The sequence below is a fragment of the Papilio machaon genome, chromosome Z (genome assembly GCF_912999745.1).
Source record: "Papilio machaon chromosome Z, ilPapMach1.1, whole genome shotgun sequence".
Lineage (NCBI taxonomy): Eukaryota > Metazoa > Arthropoda > Insecta > Lepidoptera > Papilionidae > Papilio > Papilio machaon.
This window is the reverse complement of record NC_060016.1, coordinates 3,685,391-3,708,984: the sequence shown is the minus strand read 5'-3', so window position 1 is coordinate 3,708,984 and position 23,594 is coordinate 3,685,391.

Genomic DNA, 23,594 nt, shown 5'->3' with positions numbered 1-23,594 from the left:
CTTTGATCGGAATGCGAAATCGAATCGGAAGGGAAAAGAATTCAATCTATGCAGTCAGATCACTAATAAAATTAAGGCGCAATGGCGATTTGGATACGGTAGCTTCAGTTGTGAATTTAACTCAATTGAGTTTAATAAACTTTGAAAGCGGCGACGTAAAGAAAAGAGAAATAAAACTTTTGTTCCACTCCAACCAACGTATCCGTTTTATGTATTCGTTTCAACGCTTCCTACTTCCTTTACTAGTAAACATTTTAGTGCACTAGGTTACATGTTCGTGTTTGTTGCGATGTTGCCGAGAGGTCTATTCATTCGATTGCTAGCTGTCGCCCGCGACTCCGTCCGAGTGGAATTAAATAAAAACTAAATAAGTAGCATATGTGTTGGACAATGTTCTACATCTGTTCCAAATTTCATAAAAATGCATTGAATCGTTCCGGAGATACCTTCAAACAAACATCAATCCATCCATTCATTCATCAATACATTAGTATTAACTGAAAAGAAGACTACTGACTTCGGATTAAATTTTATGAGACTTAAACGAAATTAATTTACATAACGCAACGATATAAGAATTGTTAATATTCTTAAAAATATGAAAAAATCCAATCATGCAATTGAGTCATTATTTGGAACCAAATACTGTGTGTAAAATTCCGTGTCTATTTTTAATCTCATATTAAATGTGCGTATCAAATAAAAATCTCATTAAGGAAGTTGAAGGTAAATTTTCAAATTATTTTTGAAGACGAAGAAATTTTCTTCCAAGACCTTATTTTATATATCGAGCTTTAAAACCCCTAAGTCACGCGTGAATAAGCTAATATTTTTCCTTGGAAGCTTTAGAAACGTTCATTACATTCAATTTGAACAAAGGTAATAAAGTGGATAAAATATATTTTAATTCAATTGTTTTGCAAGAAAACAGTAATGCTTTCTTTATTATAAAGTTATTGCTATTAGCTACATGTTATTTCAAAGATAAAAATGTCTCTGATATTAATTTGACTAACAAGTAAGACTAATATCAAATAAATTAAATCTTATTTGCAATGTTATTCCAAGAATTTTTACACGAATATCTGTTAATAAGACTAGAGTATACGAAGATCTTGAGTATCAGCCCGAGGCGAATGTGGTCCTTAATTATCTCGCCTTTCTTAATTATCCAACTTAATAATGTTTTATAAAATATACTACAATCAAATATACATACATACATACGTACGTAAATTTATTGAATAAATAACAATATGACAACACTAAACGTGGGTTTCTGTGACCAAAATCCAGCCAGTCCCAGTCAAAGGCATAACGATATCTATATATAAAAGAAAGTTGTGTTAGTTACACCATTTATAACTCAAGAACGGCTGAATCAATTTGACTGAAAATTGGTGGGCATGTAGCTTAGAACCAGGAATAGGACATAGGATAATTTTTACCCCATTTTCTTTTTTTTTATTCCGCGCGGACGGAGTCGCGGGAAAAAGCTAGTGTTTTATAAAGAGATTTTGAATTCGGAAACAAACGGTAATTGAGATCGTTTAGTAGTAAATCAGCCTTACAATTAATTTATGGATTTCTGGTTGGATTAAAATGGAAATTTAAAATTGTGAAAGAACATCTGGGCTATTACAGTGCTACTAAGTACTTAATTATCCACTACTTTAATCTGGTGAAATATAATTTTCCATGAACAAGCTTTTAACTTAAGCTTTTAGCTTATACTAGTAGCGTCAGTTGTGATAATTGAAGGTTATAATTTTAAATTTTTGCAAATGTATATTTGCCATATAAATTAAAAACGTTAATAGGTAAAAATATGCTTTAAACATTTTATCATCTTGTTTATCAATTAGATCGTTTCAAGTATACTAGTAGCTGTTATCGACTATTGAAAAGTCGAGTGCCATTAAATCAAGAGGCTGATTCTCAGACTTTTTCCAATTGAGACATTTTCAATAACTTTGTGTTTAATTTGCTTCCATTTGTAGGTTTTAAGTTAACAATCAAGATAAATTAGTCAAAGACAAAGACAAGACAGACTTAAAAAGATTTCTGCAAACACTACTTATTCTTTGTTAAACGCCGCTAGCTATTTCTCTTTACTGCTTTTTAAACGTGTTATGTTAAGTCTGGGTTGAGCGGAATTGTTATAATATTTGTATTTCATTACAGATAGATTCTTTTGTATTATTTCTGTTATAAAAGAACCGGGATATAAAAATAACAGATTTTATCCATGTCATGAATAACCTCGCAAAGAGAAACTCGTGTAAATACAAATACTGGAGAATTGTTTCGAGCGATCGTTATTGTTTGATACGACAGGGACCCTACTAAGCTCGCTGGACCGGAATCCTTTAAACACAGTTAAAAAGCCACAAAGGTAAGCAATAACGTAATGTTGCCGCACGCCAAACCGAAAACAATTCATTTCTATAAAACGCACCCCCCATCCCACCTCGCATCATCTACCCCCAAACAGCGGCGGCATGCTTGCCGATCCGTGAAAAGCAATTCTTCGCATTGCGTTTGCCTTTTTCGCCGTACATTTAATGTGAAATGGTGTAATAGTTTAAGTTAAGTGCCGCTTAATGTATGGATATTTTAAGGCAATAAGGAAAAAAAATCTACGCTGGATATTCAATATGTTTTGTTTAAATTTTTGATATTACAATGGGGAGAATGGATTAGAAAATTCGTTCTCCAAAGTGCATCCCATAAAACAAATATTCACCAATTTAAAGAATATAAAATGGTTTATTCAAAGGTTTATTTATCGAGACTTAAGATTAGATAAATTCAAGTTAAATAAAGGAAATCTTTACAAAAACGTATTTGTCAATGGTCATGAGAGAAATCTGAGAATTACCATAAGGGAACAAGTGTAAATAGAATAACATTTTCTCACAGCGAGTGGTGTGCTCCCCTTTTCGCTTGTTATACTTGGTACGATGAGCAGACAAAGAAAGCCCAACAAGAATAGAAAAAAAAGCTTCAGATATAATGTAAAATTGCGAAGAACATTGTGCGTTACATCAAAAGAAAACGCTATGGGAGCCTTTCAATTACAATATTTAGAAATACAAGACCGTTTATTCGATTAAGTTTTCTAAGTTTAATTGTGTGTACATTTTTTAATAATGTCCGACGTTATTACGATGAAGGAAAACATCGTGATGCAACCTGCATATAACTGAAAAGAAATTCAATGATTTGTGTGAAGTCAACCCGCACTGGATCAGTGTGGTTGATTATGGCCTCGTCACCCCTAACTTGGGGTCGGCTACACATTTTTAATAAAGAAGCAACAGCTTAGCTAATAAAATTAATGTTATGAATTAAACTTTATTTTCTTAAATTGATTTCAGGATAATGACACCCAAAAATAAAATTAAAATTATTTATACATTGTTGTGTCGAAAATTGTCTTCGATTTGTTAATGAATTTATTTATATAGCTATACAATAAATCTTTATAAACAATGACAAGAAGCGCCATCATTAAAAACAATTGTAAAGGATCTGGATAATTGTTTTATAGTTTAGTCTCATTATGAGACTGGAGAATGCGTTCGTGAACTGAATCTGAAATAATATTGCCAAGTCAACAACGGATCTTAGAAAACCTTCTCCAACGTAACGTTGAAAAATATATTTTACATGCACCCGTGTACAGTCGATTTGAAGTAAAATTATATATATTTATCCTTAAAATCGAAACAAATTTTACCTACAAACAATATCGTAGGTTTCCTGCACACCTATACAAAAGCTGAATATTGTCATACCTCTATGAAAATAGAAATGACATGTTTTTGTCTAGGTGTTTTAGCGGTGGAAACTCACAGAGTTAAGTATCGCGTATACCATTTTTCAAAGTTCGAAGACAATTAAAATTGAGTTCGGAAATTATTTAAACTGCCGAGGGCCTCTAATTAAACAATTATTCTACGTTATTTGAAATAAGAGTCGGTAAACGGTTATCGCAGTGTTGGAATTAGCATTTTATCGGTGGAATTTTTAACGCCCAGGAACTCCGAGCATAGATTCAACGGAAATGTTAATTTACATTGTTATATCTTTTTATTTCATTAGCGGTTTAATTAATTAATGTTTGGGTTTTATCTGCTTCTTGTTGTTAAGCATTTAATTTGTTTTTTTTTAATTAGAATCTGACTTATGAATCAAATTTATGATTTTGCAAATAAAAGACTTAATGTAATTTTAATTTAGTTCTAAAAACCGTTGTGACATCACAATCGCCTACTAGTTTGTCTCCTGTCTAAATATTTTAAGTAGAAATGAGCTTTTAGAGAGAGTTTAATTATATACAAAGGAGATAGCATAAGGAATGTTAATGTTTGTCTAAAACTTTTAAGATAGTTTTATTTTCAGATTTCTAGTACTAATAATTACGTATCAAATAATTAAAGATAACAATTTTAGTTTCACTTAAAGTGTGACCATTTCTTTCATCCTTTTGAAATGATCAAGTGAGTCCACAATAAGGCTTTATGAAAATAAAAGTCAGATTTCTGAGCACCAACTATATCGTTCCATGCCACGCCATCGAAATACTTGCACCAGCCAGTGACATTGTAAGGACGGAAAATGTAGAAGTTATTTTTAAAGATAATGCCTTCGTGATCCGTTGCAATAAATTCTAACCTTTGATATGTAAGTCTAACAAAGGTTGTTGTAAAATGATACATAAACCGGTCGCGCTATTGTGTTCATACTCTTTCAGATTTATGAAAAGACCTAAGTGTTTGAATGAAAACATGGAAAATGTATTGATCTTTTCTGAAAGAACATCTATAAACTGGATAAGGATAAACAGCTGAAGCAAAAATATATTTTATTATTTTATACCTACCTCATTTTTCATTATAACGTACTGAATCTCAATCTAACAACAAAATGAAATAACAAAGGACGTTAAACATCTTACATGGAAGTAATTTCACAATTTTTAATTTGGTAATTTTGAGATAAAGTTACTAAAGCGATATTATAATAAGGCTGTGTGAAAAAGAAATTTATCGTAAACATTTTGTAGTTAAGGAATTTTTGACACTAATGTAATGAAAATGCTGTCAAAACTTATTATATACGAGTACTTGCAGTAAGCCGTGTTAATTTTTTTTTGAAAAATTACATTTATGTTATACGAAATAAGAATCGTATTGCATTGCTTACAATATATTCCACTTAACATAATAAAGTAAAACGGAAAGCTCAGATGTGACTTGCTCAAATAGAAAAAGGAGATTTATTTACCTTTTAGCGATAAGGATGACGTACCCATTGTGGTCTGACTCCCGTCAACTGTCAGATTTCGCGTCGTAACACAAGCTGTACAACCCAACGAGAATGTTGCATTTAAATAAATAATGTTGAAACGTTACGGAGATTAGAAAATTTTATACCATCTTTAAAAGAATTTTGCACACTACAGTACGAATTTAAGAATATAAAACATAATTCATTTTGACAGAAGTTAAAATTACTAAAGTATTTGTGTGGAACATAAAGATTTAAGTAGGATTTCGAAAATTAAAGATCATATTATGTTGAATTTGTTTCTCACTTTCATGATATCGTATTATATTTTGTTTATCTGAGTCATCTAAATTTTCAGTGAGTTTTCACGTCCAAAAAACCTGTATAAATGCATATTCTCCCTGTTTTTATTTTCTTTAAAAATTGAAATAATATTAACTTTTTATTGCCTTATTTTAATGTAATAGGGATATTTATTCGTAAATAAACATTCGTGATCGTAACTATAAAAATATTATGAATTATCATAGTCGAGATCTAAGACATTGCCAGATGATAATAATCGCAGACTCAGCCTGTGTAATGTGATACAGCGCTCGTAAATTTGTACTGGTTTCAACGAAATTAGTATTAATGGTATCTCCAGACACGGCATTGCGTGATCGCCACCCAGCTACGCCTGATATGGGAAGAGACAGGTGAAATATTTTTATTGCCGCATCTAATAGTTAATAGTTAACAAATTAATAGAAAGGAATAAAACATAATCCGAATGTTGTCGACCTTAGTTAATAAAAAGTTAGCTAGTTACCGAATTACTGTGATATTATTTTATTTTAATTATTTACATTTTAGCCTTCGACATTAGCTGTAGTATTAGGAAATTTTAATTGTAAATAAATCTTTATTTTTTATATTGTAATCTTAGCAAAAAAAAAAAAAAAAAATTATATATATAAATGTACTTTTTAACGTATTCTAAATGTACATAGATAGAAATTTTATTACTCAATTTTATTTTATATAGCATTAAGTTTTAAATTAGCACCAAGAAAATATGTATTATATTATAAGTAACTAGCATAAGAATTTTAAGATTATCAATAAAGAACCCAAAAGTCTCTGGCCAAAAACATGCCAGGGGGAGAACGAGAGGGCGGCATAGCGCCGCCCATAAAAAAAAAAAAAAAAAAAAATAGTTAATAGTTACCATTAAGTCGTTCATTGTTTTGTTTATCTTTTATATCACGTACATAAACATGTGGCTGACTGTGTCGTGAAAATTACAATTCACTTATTAATATATTTTATTACATTTACATGGGTATTTTTTTAATAAAAACAAAAACGGCGAGAGGAAATGACACATGGAGACGGTTGACGTAAATTGATTACCGCCATTTTATATTGACAGTATATTGTGAAACACTGTGTAGCAGTGGGTATGGGAAAATCTTCTATTTATATTATACCAGCTGTCTATCGTCGACTCTGAATGATGTAAAAAAATGAATTAGAAGCCTGTGTGTTCTTCCAGACTATGTTCTACATCTATGCTAAATTTCAGCGAGATTTGTTTAACATTCCGGAGATCCCTTCTTACAAACATTAATCCATCTATCCATACATACATACAATTTTTTTACATACAAACAAAAAATAACTTAGCATCACAAGTTGTTATTGTCATGTAACAACATGAACATGAAACACTTGCAAAGTAATGCGTTTCAAATAATCGTAAAATATCACACTATTGTGATATAGTTTCATATTTACCTTCCCACAATGACAAAGCGAACAATTTCTTGCTTTTATTTTGCTAAAGAAACACACAATATATTTGCAGCACGTTTCAAATACATAATCCCATTTTTGTTGTAACATTTTCCTTGCGGATCTAGCTATCTCTCAAGCAAAATTTGAAGAAATCAATTGTTGTATTTTCTGTACCTGTTACTGAGTACTTAGAAGTTCAAATAGTATCTTGTGTAAAATACACCCGGGAATCTACTATTTCGGTAAAATAAGCATCCGCTCCATTTATATTAACACAGGTGTTTTTATAGGAAGAAGGGACGTGAAGAGAAATTGAAGTTCTTTTTAATCAAACCTCCCACCAAGCCGAGTCCATGTTATTGGATTTGTTAGAAAGGAGGAAGTCCAATTTGACGCCATTTATGCAGGTAAACTTTTTTTGTAAGTCGGCGCCAGAGTAAAAATAGTTAACAAGCTAAATTCAGCATTTAGGAAAGTCCGAGGTATCAAATTTAGCATGTATTTTGGACATTCACAGAATATGAAATTCATTCTTGCTTTATAATTCCGCAAACATCTTACTAATATTATAAATGCGAAAGTTTTGATAGATGGATGTTTGTTGGAAGTTATCCCAATAACGGCTGAACGGTTCTCGATTACATTTGGCATGAATGTAGAACGTAGTCTGGAAGAACACATAGACTAATTAAGTTTTTTACTCATTCGTGCAGACAGATTCGCAGGCAAAAGCTAGTCCTACTAATATTATAAATGTGAAATTTTAAATGAATAGATGGGTAGATGGATGTTTGTTAGGAGGTACCTCCATATCGGCTTAACGGATTTTGATGAAATTTGGCAAAGATAAAGAACATCGTCTCGAAGAACACATAAATTACTTTCGACAGTTAGTAATACAAAATCACGTTATCACGTGCTTGATGTGTTTTTAATTTTTCATCCAGTCAAATCACGTTCACAAAATAGGATAATGAATGTTACAGACGTTCTGCCTTAGTACTTTATGAAGTTAACAGATTATATGTATCTTTAATACACTTCTCTGTACTCGCCTCCCTGAAGTTCTTACTTCGTATAAATCCGTCATAACATTTCAATGTATGGAAATAAGGCCGTGAACAATTCTTTTCATAAAGGATTTGTTTCGTTCTTTGTTGACGGTGATACTCGTATCGTGTTAGTTTCAAAAACAGAATATATCTTTGATAACCGTTCCTTTGTGGAACGTATCTATTTGAATATAAATTTTCTTTAATATTAAAGTATCGACTCTGAACTTGTTATTTTATAGTGAAACGATAACAACTAATTGATAGATACTACTTAATAATAAAGTCTAACTGGTGTCAGTGTAAACAGTATTATAGTTTATACAATGTCTGCAGAAATCGCAAGGTGGCGCCAGCATTAAATTATCATTGCAACGGTTCTAGCTTCGCTCTGTTTGAACTCTATGGTACGTGAAATAAATGTTGAATAGTGCCGTATAACTCAGTGCGTTTGGTAACGATCAGGAATTGGCGAACGGCAAAGTACGAAATAGTTTACTGAAACAAGCTCCTAATATGGGATTTAAAGAAATAAAAATAATGAACTTTTGTTTACTGATTATGTATACACTGGTAGTAATTGTACCTCTTGTAATGTTGATGAGCGAACGATATTTATTATTTAAAATAATTTTACTTATTAAACGTTGTAAGTATCCACATGATAAAAGAGTCGAGGCCAATAACGTACGAGATAAATGCGATTAAAACGGGAACCCATTCAACAGTTAAAGCGCGGAACGTTGCTTTATTTTGCATAATTGTATAAAATATCGATCGGACCCATTCGACCATTGTTCGCATTGCTCAACCGTTTAGTTTTTATTTTTACTTTTGAACACTGACACGAAATTAAACGCCAAATTAATTAATAATAAATAAAATGTTGTAAATAATTTCGTTTTGTTTTGTATGCGCGCGTAAAGCGGCTTAAATCGTCGGCACGAATGTCGTATTTGCATATTAATGTCACGCGAAACTCTTCATATTAACGGCTGCCGTCGCGGTCGTCGCAGTTGGTAAAACCAACATATTAAATATTTCGCATAAATATATGTATGTACATACACTCTTTGCTTGTATAGCGGTAGCATATAATATATCAAATATAAATAAATAGTGTACTTAAAAAAATACATTTTTGCAGTCATTTTTAAAGTGCAATCACCAGAGTATGTCTTGAATTTCAATGCTTTTCAAAATATTTAGGCACAGCAGATAACCTAAAAATGAATGATGTTTTTTTTTGAATTCTTAGTACATTTTTTAAAACTTTAATTGTCACTGTAATCTAGAGATTTTAATTAATAAGTATACATATGATACTTTTGTGTATTCATCGGTGTGCCTAACTCCCAAATATCTCCTTTGATATGATTCAATAAACACATTTAAAAGACACAAATTTTTTTTTTATAGAAGTATGTGTAAAGTCTTACAAACCAAACAGCTTTCAGCTTAGATAATTTCTTTAGATCGCACTCGTAAAGCTTTATTTAGTGAACCAAATTATTGTATAATTAGAAACTGAAACCTTACTAACAATATTGGATTCGATTAATTTGCGGACTGTTTTCATGGTTTCACTTGTTCGACGTCAAATATAAAAATTGAAGCAAAGCTCATAGCTAATAAAAAACGTTTTATACACAGATAATTAATTGTAAAATAAATTTTTAATAGTTAAACATTTAGATTTCTCACAAACTTTGTCCGGTAGCCGCATTGCGTTTATCGTCGTTGTGTAAACTTTTAGTCGAGTTCTTATAGTTAATCTTTGCTTGGCGTTTAAAGCTGTTAAATAATTTATTACTGTATCAAATTTTATTATTGTTAGAACAAAATTAGCTTACATTTGTTTCTCTTTCCTTTTTATTTATAACATTATTCTGGTGATCGTATTTTTGGTAACTAAATAATTTTTGTTATACATATACCATACATGGATCTTACCTATATATAAATGAATATATTATTTCGTCGTCATAGTTTTAAAAAATATCCTAAAGCTACAGTTTCAATTGAAGGGAATGAGCATGGGTAGCGATATAACGAAAGCGGGTACTATGTGATAACGTAGGCTAAAAATGATTAATGTGCAAGTACCCTTGTCCCGAAACATCACGTCATCCCTTCGTCGAATTTTTAATATAATTACCGCGAGCTTTTGTTTACAGCCAATGGGATCACAAAGACAGGAATTGATATGAAGTGAATAAAATATTTGTATCTTTTTTATTAAAAGTCTACTGTTAATTACATTTTAAGCTATGCGACAATTTGAAAACGAACTTGATGTAAAGGTTTGATTATTATTATTAAAAAAATATAAATTTAATAAAAGAGGCTTTTAATGTGATGGAATAATAAGAGTGAAGTAGTAAGAAATAATTATTTGAGATATTTGCATATATTGGGTTCATATAGACGTATGTACATGTTTCCTTTTCAATTAAACGTAAATTGAACATAGTTATTATATAATCTTGTGTAAAAAAGATGAATGAAAGAAAATTAAAATTAAGAAAGAAAGTGAAGGAAAATTCTATTTGATTTTGCAACGCAACACTAGATCGAGCAATAGCAAACTGTCACTGGACATAGCGTTTAAGCACAAATCACTTTTGTATGGGCTATCCGATGTTGGCTCACTTCCATAAGCTACTTGTAGTTGCAAATGTCGATAAATTTCCAATTTGTCATTTATTCAAGAGAAAGGAAACTTAGTTTATCTGGGTTTAATAGTTTTGGTTCTATTTTCTGACTATGGTGAATAAAATTCACATTTCCATTTCAACGTAATAGTGAAATTTTATTTATGCATTTAACAGTAACACAATGGACTTCAACAACACCTAATAGAGATAGCTATTCTAAAACACGTTCACGTATGGGATTCAATAGTTTTTTTTTATTGAAAGAATGTACAATGCAACTGTCGGTCGGTCGACTTTTGGTTAAAAGATTTGAAAAGCTTTCGATGTTGACTACGACTAGTTGATAATGCCTAGGAAATATTTGTCATGAGTTTTCAAGCCTGGAAATTAAAGAAATTAAAAATAGTGTTTTGTTATTTTATGAAACAGCTGAATATCGCACTTAAAAACTGGATAGAAAACTCAATAGTGTAACATTATTGGAAAGCTACAAAGTCTTCGGAGTGAGCCAGTGACCCGATCTCTAATCTTGTGCACAATGGACATGAACTGTACGGCTTCTAATATTGTGAGTCAGTTTATAGCTGACATATGTTTATTGTACAGATCTAAATAAAAATAAAACATATTTAAATCTAAAAAATAAATTCAATACAACAAAAATACTGTAAAAATTGTAATGAATCGGTAAACAATAATCATTACAATATATTTTGGAAGGCGTTATTAGTTTTATTATATTGATAATATAGATAATAATAATTAACTTGTGTGCAAAAGGCCAAGTAGTAAATATTCATCGCTGTACTTTAAGGGTGTACTAACACTATTTGATAGGGTGGTCTTCCTACGTGACATGACTGTAGAATAACCGAATGACATGTTCGATTAGCATCGTAAACAGCCAATCAGAGTGTTTACGATACTCGTATGGAGAGTGTTTGTAAATTCCGCATTAGTACAATTCACGAGCGCTAACAGATGCTTAAACGGCATTGTTGTGACTGCTAGTAAACAACTCAAATATACCTTGAACAAGGTTAAACTTGTCGCATTCTATTGGTTTATACCAATTGTAATAAACATTATTGTTTTATATAAGACTTTTAGGAATCTAGAAATAATTCTAATATCACCACTCGTTTAATTTTTACGCGAATGACAAAATAGTAATGTTTTTTATCCAGTATGCAATATAAGTTTATATATGTAGGCTTGTTTGAATGATCTAAATGGCAGCACAAAAACAATTTCTGTTGATTCTTTTAAAAATAATAAGTGACTGATTTTTTTTTTGTCACCCGAAGAAACAATGGTGCAGCTTTTCAGTCGAACAATACGTTCCCATTAATAAAGAAACCTTTTCGGATCAATGTTCACGTTGTCACACCCGACAAATATATTTTAGGGTCACTAAACTACAGTATCTTAATATGCCATTGTGTCAATCGATTGAGATTTTTTCGACGGTAAATTACGGTAAAAACAATTAGTATAACATCAATATTGTATTAAATAAAATAAAACATGGTAATCTCAATATAGATTAAAATAATGCAATGTGGGTTTACCATAGTCATATTAAATATACGAGTATGAAGTTATATCTCATGTCGGACAATCTCGTAGCATTGCATTTAGTAATTGAGTCCTCTACGCCCATGCTACGCTACGCTTGCCTACGATGCAAATTAGCTTATCCAGTTGCGTTACGTACCAACATTATATATTACATTACGAACGAACTTCACTGTTGTTGGTTGACAATCGATTAAAAAAATGATTGTGCTTATATTAATCTAGGATACCGATCCATCTTTGTTTGATTAATTAGACAGTTAAATAAAATATCGTCTATGTTATTCTACCAATCCAAGTAATGTCTAGGTAGTAGGTAAGTAATGATTATAATCTATTAAGTAATGATTTGAGTTTATGCACAAAAACATAAATCTTATCTATGTTTTTACAATAATGCTTAACACCAGGGTAGAAATAAAATTTCCTTAAGCACGTGTTACTTTTAAAAATATCAAACAAAACTTAAGATGCTTTTCTTTGTACTCAAAGATGTTATACTGGTTAACACTGTAAGACCCACAAGATTCCCTAGAGAATGAAGCAACGGCATTGTTAGCTATGTTACCGCACGCGTGTCCTTTGCACCCCGTTTCAATGATATAAGAGAGTGTTAGCCGATTCAATGTAAGCACTTTAATGGTATAAAAGTTGTGTTGCTTTCTTATTTATAGTGTTCTTGTTTTGTAGCTTGTACGTTTACCGTGGGAATCCACTGCCGTAATGATAGTTTAAGAACATATGGATTTTTATTTAAAATTATTTACTTTTATATATAATGTTTTGTCAATGCAAAACTGATCTAACTTACAAAATGGATAACAGTACAAGGGTTCAGAAGGCTGAATCATAAAAAGTGTCTTATGCACTTATTACGCAATTACGCCAAATATACTTTAGACTATAATATTGTAGCTCTTAATATTGTTTTAAAAAAAATTTGCTAATACTTGCGTGATTTTGACCGTAAACTATTTTCTAATACACCTTTATACATGGATTGTATAAATTAAAGTTAAGAAAAGAATATATTTCTAAATATAATTTAGGTATGCTTGCATGTAACTAACTAGAGTTGATTTCTATGTAAAATTTACGTACAATATATGTAATTAAAACGAAATTTTAACCATAACAAAGGAGAATACAAATTATGTTAATTGTTGTGTTAATAGATAATTATGTTAATAGGATTATTATCGTATTGCTATCAGCCAGCAATATAGCAAACAAGAGCTCATTTAAATATATATTATGAATCCATAACTTTGTATGTATGTGCTATTGCAACTGCCAAACTTCGATAATGATGAACGCTTCAAGAAGATGTGGTAATTAAGGAATTCTATTCTAAAGATATAGATTAATAATGCCATTAAATTTTGAAATGTTATGCAAAATAAGGACAAAGGCAAAAATAATGTTTGAGAAAAATACAAGAACTGTGTATTATAAAATAATGGTGTATTTAATTTACAAATATTTTATAAGTGTAACTAAAATATATTTGTACTTTCATCTGTAAAACACAAATAAATCGTACAATACACCTTCGGGATCAACTTAGCTTTTATTTGAAGACGACACAGAATAGAAATTTATTTTCAATTTCCGATTTTGTCCGCAAAAGTCTCAAGAGATTACTAAAGTTCGAAATAGGTACGAACATCAATTTTATTTTCATCAAGCTTAAAAACTATGATGATATTAAGGTAACTTAACTCACGACGAAGGACTTAACACTTTCACTGCCACAGATTCGCCCAGCAAGTTCACTTTAGTTCATGAAGGCCATAGTTTCATTGAACGTGTTAATTACTAGTTAACTAAAAATAACTTACAAATGATTCTTGCTATTCGTATATCTTATTAATAATATAAATGCAAATGTTTGGATGGATGGGTGAATGAATGTTTGTTTGAAGGTATCTCCAGAACAGCGGCATGGATCTCGGTGAAATTTGGCATACATATAGAACATAGCCTGGAAGAACACATAGGTTACTAATTGAGTATTTTTAATTCCCCACGGACAGAGTTACGGCAGCATTTTTAAATAATTATGGACGTCTCCGGCAATAAATCTACACCTCTAGACTGCAGACAATATAGTGATTTGATGAACTTTTAAAATCAAATTACTATCACTACGATCCAAAATCATCATCATCTCTCTGGCCTTATCGCACTAAAGTACAGACGGCGCACAAGGTTTTATAAATCTTAAAGAATTGGCTTCATTTTGCGCCTGCCTGTCGCCAACTCTACTTGAATATATTTTAAATTTAAATTGAATGTAAACTAAACTAATGATCCTAAATGTTTTTATAAAAATATTTTGACCGTGGAAACCGGTTAAGGGCGTTTCATAATTTCCGATATCTTGTAAAATCAAGACTAAAATCGCAACATTGACTGGTCATTAGCGAAAAATTTTACCTCATTAATCTTCATCCGGGAGTAACGACGGTATTTTATTAGGCAGGTAATGTTTGATGAAAGTGGCTGATCAAGGGGCTTACATTTCAAACGAAATGTCATGACTGACATCAAAGGAAACCTAATTGTCTATTTTCTTGTACAAAATAAACGATGGCTTCGTTCCATTAAGGCATTTAGTACGCAAAAGGCCCCTCGGGTTAAGTTTAATAATTAAAATGTGCAGAGAACAATGATAAGTCTCGCTTTGCCCAATGTTTATTGACGGGCATCGCTGTGAACCCTTTGCGATTTCAATTTGCAAAGGTCCCGGCCGACTTCTGTTACCAACGCCCACCCCTTAGTATAAAAGGGACGTAAAGATTCAATGTTACCGCGTAAGGTAAGGAAACAATATTGTGCTTTGAGATATAATCGTAAATATTTTAAGTTTATCTCAGACCAGTGTACGTGATTTATAAGGTACTATCACAAATTTTGTGTAATAATTTTATATTACAATTGATTGCTATAAGTAACTACAGTTTTAGATCTGTATGATAAATTTAAGCTCGAAAACCTAGCACTGTCCAGAACAAAAATCACGATGACTGGTATTTTTGTCTGATTCAAGTAAAAGCAAGTTTTGTATCTAACAGTACGTTCCTAATGTAATACAGTTTCATCAAAAATTACTGCCAGCACTGCTAGTACACGTGCAATAGCCGTAAAGGTGTCTGCCTCCCCTCTCCCCTTTCCCACCTTTGCCTCCTCTGCCGTCTAACTCGTGGGACGCCTCGAGACTTCTAGAATATTTAAGAGATTCCATTCCAATGTGTTGTTAGTGTACAATGTTGCTGTATAATGCTGTTATCGGGAATTAGAATCTACATTTTTAAAAACTTTGAAGATTAAGTAAAATTATTATGTGCAATTTTATTTGAGAGAAGGCAATCACACGTTACTATTTACCTACCTAATTACGAAGCAAAGTACTTAAGGTGTTCTTCACCAACGTAATGATTGCACAGTTTCTTAATGCATTTAATATCTGCATGCATATATACAAAAACCGTCTACTGACGGTTTTCGTAGAGATGTCAGGTAATGAACTCGTTCTGAGTGCTTAACACAGAGGTTCTAAGAGGTTATGTATATCGAATAGACTATATTTTGTATTGAAAAGAATATTAATACAAAACTATGATATTATATCAATTAGAGAATCGGGTAACTGTAAACTATAATGTAAAATAAACTTAGTAAATTAGTGATTTATTTTTTCGATTAGTAAGTAATATCACTTTGAGAATAATAGTCTTTTAATCAAATCAATAGCCGTAAAAAATACATGAGCGATATTAATCACATTGGGTTGGTGTAATGAACGCATAAACTAATTTGCATTGCATGCGAATAACGTTTTGTTCGCTGAAAACTGATTATATTAACTCATCAGTAAAGTCAACTGTATTCTATACATTATGTATATGATCAATTGAGATTATTGTAAAAAGTATAATTTAGTCTATATTCTAGAGGAAGGTCGTTGAAAAAAACAGCAACGAATCGGTAATGAACACGGCGCGAGCCAGTCGACTAGAGTTGACCATTGTCGCTTTGGAACGAAATAAAACAAGTGGTCAGCCGGCATTGTTCACAGAGGGTGACGCGGAACAGCCGTGAAACTTCACGTACAATATTGCAATATGAAAGAGCCAGTGAAACACGCGCACTTTGCCATAAATCACACAAGTTAGCATAGTAATACTTGTTTGGGAAATAAATAAATATAAACGAAGAGGCCTTGAGGGCTTCCCTCTCTCGAGGCCTCATTTGAATTTCATAAAGGCGCCGTATTAAAACAATCGCTGTTTCTATACAGAAAACAAAAAGGTGCACTTCTCTATTTCTGTAAGGCTCCCTCGAGATAAGTTTAAATAAAATGCTGACTGTGTCTGAGAATAGTGTGAATATAGAATGAGGTAAAAAATGGCTATTTACCTAACATGATCATGACTTTTTTATTACATTGTTGTGTTGTGTCGTTGATAAACAGACGAAGTGCATTGTTGATAGTAAGAAAGAAACAATATTTGTGTATTAAGGAAGTTCGGAAGGATATTTACCAATAAACTGGCGAGCATTAGGCGAACGTTCCGCGCTGCAACATTCGCAGAAGTTATACATTGTTCGCTTATTGTTCTCGCACAGGAAGTTTGATCATAAAACTTTATTTAACGCCCTTAACTTAGTTAACAATATCAATTATTCTTAACTTTGTGCGAACCGATAGTTTTAATTAGAGCTTGCAATGCGACTGCGGAATTGTATGAATTTTCTGATTAATGCTTAGTAAATGTTATTATAGTATTGTTTCTTCGCTGAATTTGTAAGGGAAGTGCATTGGTCAGATGCTATTTTATAAACGACTATTAGAATAATAACAATTTTTTTCATTTACTTAATTACTATTTTTTTAAATTTTTAATGTTAAAGACGAACCATTATACAAAATTTTAGGCTTTAGGATTCTTCCCATTAACATGGAGAGGTTTTCGCTGATTATCCTCCGATCTAGTAGACATCTAGTAAATTACATTTGTTCGCTGATGACAAGTAAATAGTTTCTGTTATTTTGTCTGTCATAATATCACAATTGTATACAAAGAATTGTAGTGTTGTATAAAAATTTATTCAATTTTTTGTATACTTTAAATCGTATAAAAATTATACGCTTTTGTCTCTACAAAATTTCCCGTACCTCAAAAGATTTTACGCATTATTTATGCGATATTTTATCTTCCAAGTTTATAATATTGTAAAAGATGTTTGCGAATAAAAAAGTTTGAGTATAATTGTAGCATCGGATGCTGGGAAAATCTCCAATAATGAGAATTTGTCCTCATCAAAGGCAAATGACGGGCGATTCAGTAAACCAAGCTGGTATGGGAGTGCTTCGTGTCGAAACCACGTCAAGACCTTCAAATAACACACGCTCTTTCTATCCAACCTATTGAATAACATAAACCTCGTTACGATAAATGTAAGGAAAATTGAAATCACGTTTCGTTTTCTTCAGTAATTCCGTGAGACTACCGGAATGGTATAGACGCATAAAAGACTGTTTTGTGCGTAGTAATATTAATATTCAGTGCCTATACCTAGCTTATAATGGAATGTATTGATGTATTATGTTTTTGTGTAAATCAATAAACCATCACGGATTCGCAAACAATGTAATCCAATGAAAGTCATTTAATCCGTCTATTAAATTGTTTCGGCGTTATAATTTTTTCCTTTTCCTCCACCTGATGTTAGTATTTCTATTTTTGTACGTAGTATTAATGTAATAAAATGGATACATAAATATTATTTATGATAGTTTCATTTGAAATATCTTGAAAATAACTACTGTTTATTACTTTATTGGGTTATTTACTATTGGAATATTAAGGCACTTTCTGTTTCTGTTTTTATATTTGTGAATATTATAACGTTGTAACAAAATATTATAGTTATGACACGGACAAGATGATGATGATAATAATGATGATGATTATTATTATAGTTATGTAAAAGGTAGGAAAGATGTAATTATTTATCATATTAATATATAATATATAAATAATAAACATTACTTTCTTTTATTTCTGAATATTCTGAATATATTTCTTATTGTACATTAAATACCTACTAAGTACATTGTAGTAATATAACAACTGGCCATACTAACATTTCCTTCGTCTTTGCATCATAAATTATCATATCATCACTTTAATCTATTATCCTTTCAATATATACCCAAATAAATTAATAAAGCATCTATTTTAGTTAATTTCACGCGGATAAACAAGCTTCGTTTCTGCGTACTCAATCAAAATGTGAAATTGAGTAATCATCCATTAACAATATTTGCTTATTGCTATAAAATTTATATTAAAGCTGAAATACACTGTGTGTATGTGTCAAAACGATAATTAAACAGTAAATTTAGCAGAAACAAACAACTGAAAATGTTCAGCGGTTATTATTCTCGTACGCCGCAAAGTGAATACGTCTATTGATCTGTGATGTTAAAATATTCAACCAACGAAATTACTGTCGTGCAATATTTTGTTAATTTTGTAAAATAGATGCATTAGATTCAATTTTATAAACTGAGCCAGTCATTTTATTATCTGTACATAGATAATTTTTTTGTGATCTATTAGTCTAAAAGGGAGCTTGCGTTCCTGGGTCGCAGCAGCAATTTAACTGTTGTGTTGTAATTCAGCCATTGTAATGTTTTGACCACACATAAAACTGGCATAAAGTTCATACACATGTTCTGCGTCTCCATTAATTGAGAAGCCATAGCCAACTTCGAATTCTCTTTCAATTTCCATTATTTCCACAAATTTTATAGTTTCTTTTTATCCCTTAATTGTATCAGAGACTTTAATATTGATACATGACGCGAGTGTTTTTTTTTTATATTTCGAAGAGCACGCTTGAATAATTCATTTAAAGTCTGGCGCATGTTATCTTTAAATAGTATTCCACTATTCCAGACCTTTGGTAAACATGTAAATATATTAACAAAATATTGAAAACGTGCGGTTGAATTTAAATAACGTCAATTTATTTTGGAACTATGAATTCTTTGAGTGGATGATCTTACATCGATTTTAGAATTATACGTAAATAATTCAAAGCTCGGTTATTATGATTGAGTTAATTTGATTTTGTATGAACCATGTGTCTGCAAGAAAAGTTTTATTATTATATTACATTTTTCTTGATTAAATTTATAAAACATCAGAGGCTTTTATCCTTTTCAGATGGTCTGTTTTTTATTTAGTTTAATTATGCATATACGAGACAAACACATTGATAAAGTAATGACCGTTATTGTGTTATGCAAAATAACATGAACTTCATTGAATTAAGGTTCAAATTGCTGTGAACGTCTTCGAATCGAACACAAGTCCCTGTCGAACCTTTGTCATTTTAACCATACTTCCGATCTTTCAAAGTTATGTTATTGAAATATGTTCAATTTCCTACGTTCTGTAGGAGTTCGTAATTTTCTACGTGTTGCCATATTTTGTATGTACCATTTAATAATATTCCACAAAGCTCTTGCGTAAGCTGATTTAATTTATTAAGGTGTGACATTATTTACTACGCATTTGTAAGGCAGACGTAATTACTTTTACGTGTTACGTAAATTAATAAAACATATATCGAAATTGAAACAAATTAATTTAAATTAAAAAAAATCCGGAATTTCAGTCGAGAACCGCGAGTTTCTATTATAGAAACATCTATACATAAACACATTTTTTTAAAGTTTAAGAGATGGAAGGCTATGTATTTATATAGGTGTTATTGCAATGAAAACCCGTGAACAAACCCAAATCGATCACATAACTTTTTAAAATTTCTGTTCTTAGAAGTATTCAAGGCGACATAATAAATGTTATCTCTCCATTTAAGCTGTCAATACATTTTTTGTATACCTATAAAAGTCTCACACAATTCTATTTTTAGTAAGAAGCGATATCGACTACATTTCAATCTGTATTTCAAATTTTCTAGCTGACTTAAGATCATTAAAAGTGAACGGTATTTGCCCTTCCTTACCTCAATACCTTTGATGAAGATTTAAATAGAAATGTCATGCCAATGGGTCCATCACAATGGTCACTTCAACATTCGAAATTTGTAAGGTAAAATTATTTGTTTTCTTTTATTACAGAACTTACTTTTCATTTTATAACAGTACAATAACTCTAATATTGACGTTTATGAATTGGTCACGAACTGTCATTTTGAAATTATATGGTCCCAAATTACATGATCCGAAGACACGAAGACCTACCGCCGCTAAAGCTAACATCGACCGAAGTTAAAATTGTTTGCTGTTCGTTGCTTAGCGACCAGAAATTTTATGGTTAATTATACTTGGGTATGATTATAATTATTGTTTTTAGTTATTAAATATTTGAAATTATTTTGTGTTAATATTATTATAACATTTATTTAATAAATTGGGCTTGACACCGTCTGTCTGTCTGTGTGTCTCAAACGTTCGTTTTTATAAATATTATTAGTTACTGCCTTTATAGAGGTTAATAAAAATGTTCGGAGGTATTTGCCAGGTAAAACTGATTGATTTTAGTTCATCGAAAGGAAATAAAAAAGTTCAAGAACCACAGTTATAACTATGGTATATCGGAACCTAATATGATAAATTAATGATAGGCGTTATAGTAAACTCATACGGTACCTGATTTTACATTTAAAAAAACATTTTACAAAACACCACATTACTTTTCATATTCGGCAAACTAATTTCGAAAAAATCCTAAAGGTTTTCTATTTATTACCGTCGCAAGTTATCTTAAAAATACGTTATTATCATTAAGTTTTTTACAATGTGGACAATGTCGCGCTTGTAAGGATTTTCGCTGCGAGGGGCAATAAAAATACCTCACGTCAAATCTGCGCTGCAGTTATTCATTCGAAATGCCATCATAGCTGTAACAATCCCCTCAAGAATAATATCATATAAATTCTTTATGAATTTGGAGCAAAAAAATACTTAATTTCACGTCTAATGAATCAAAATTATGTGTATATAAAATAGGAAGCTATCTACTTCGATCATAATAAGTGATACGAAAAATAATTCTATCCATTTATATGTTTACAATTTTATTTATCTACAACGAAACAATCATTATATTTCATTATTATTTCTATAAACCATTAACTTTTGTAATTTTTTTCTTTGTATCGAAAAATGTGATTAAAAGATAAATATTAAAATGTTTTTGGTTAAACGGAAGCCTTATAGAATATAAAGGGAAGAAAAAACCGTCGCGTATTAAAGGATATACGATTTAGATATTAAATCTATTTATAATACGAACTCGGTTCATATTTCCAGGCGGGTGCTTGAGATGTTATACAGCCAGTGTAATGGTACCATGAGATTTTAATAAAACTTCTACATATATGCCACTCGACTCGCACACGAGCAATACTCATATCACAGTCGTATTCAGTCACAGTCGGCTATTATATCTTAGTTTTGTCTTATATTTCTACTAACAATCATATTTATGTGTTCAGTTTTTAACATATATTAACTTAATTTATTAAAAGAAAAATTGTAACTTTAAACACAAATCAAAGCGTCGGTGGCTCAGGGGTTAAGCACTTGACTTGCAATCTGCAGGTCCTGGGTTCGAATCCCGCCATGTACCAATGTGTTTTTCGATTTACATATGTACATTTGTCCAACGTTCTTGCGGTGAAGGAAAACATCGTGATGCAACCTGCACATAACTGAGAAGAAATTCAACGATATGTGTGAAGTCAACCAACCCGCACTTGGCCAGCGTGGTTGACTATGGCCTAGTCACCCATAACTTGGGGTAGGCTCCGAGCCCCTCGGTGGGGACGTATAGTGAGCTGATGATGATGAAACACAAATCAGAAGCCTATAAATGTTAAGTACTAAATGTTTATATTAATTACTACAATAATTTACAAACCATTACGATGCAAACATATTTCTTAAATTGATTGTTGTTCTAATTTAAAAAAATGTGTATGATAAAGTTGTCTTAGATTTGATTCCACAAGAAAAAAAAAATCCGTGTTATTTATGTAATAAATATTATTATGATGTGCCCCTTGAGACAGAAAAGATAAAGTGTAAATTGTTAAAAGAACGTTAATCGATAAACCAATCACGATACAGAACTTGACGCATGACAAAAAAAAAAATGTCAGTTGAGTGGAATCGAATGGTCGGTAATTCAGATATTGACTCCGATTTTCTCTATATCCCACAAATGTCATGTCATGTCGAAACGTCACACTGTGGAACATATGACATGATCCAATATGATTTTATACGATATTCGAGTTCTGAATGGGACAGTCCGTATGTCCCGGTCCCCGCTCGAGCAAATTCACCGTAAAAAATCTTAATGGAACGCGTAAGTAAATCTATTTCCGTTTCTAGTTTGCCAATGATAGAGCTAATAATCTTACTAATATTACAAATGATAAATGTTTGTTTGAAGATTTGCCAGAACGGTTCAGCAGATCTCGATGAAATTTGGCATAGATGTAGATTATAGTCTGGAAAAACACGTAGGCTACTTATTAGGTTTTCTTAGGCGGGACGGAGTCGCGGGGACAACTAGTTTATAACAAATGGAAATACATGTTCTAGACACGTAATTTTAACATTAATTAAACGTTATGTAATGATCAATTAACATTGAAAAAAATGTCGTTTACTTTTATATCCATACCGGAAATTATCTCCCGAAGAAGACAATGTCTCCTTTGGATTATTGTCAATTCGGTGCGTCATTTCCGCTTTATCAAAACACCCCTTAATTCGGAAATTGTCAAATGTAATATAGAGAGGGTTGTCTTATAGGATTACCTGTAGAATTATAAAGAGAACCGAAATGGAAATATGACATTACTCATTGGATTTAAAAGTATTGCAAGAAAAGTATTTCTGAAAGAGCAATTTAAACATGAACATAACCTAAAAGGTAATTGTCATCGTTTAGTTTTTTTTTTATTTAATTAATTGTCTATTTCCGCTCTGTTTTTTCTTTTCTTCCTATTAGCTTCTATTAGCTTATTTAAAGCTTAAAACTTTTTTTTTTAGTAAAGCTAGGGTATAGGTATACATTTTTAATGATTATTGTTATATAACAATTAAACTAGTTTAATTTAAACTAAGCGTATTTCTGTGGTCTCAGTCCTAGGTTTATGGTGTAGGCTAGCAAGTTTT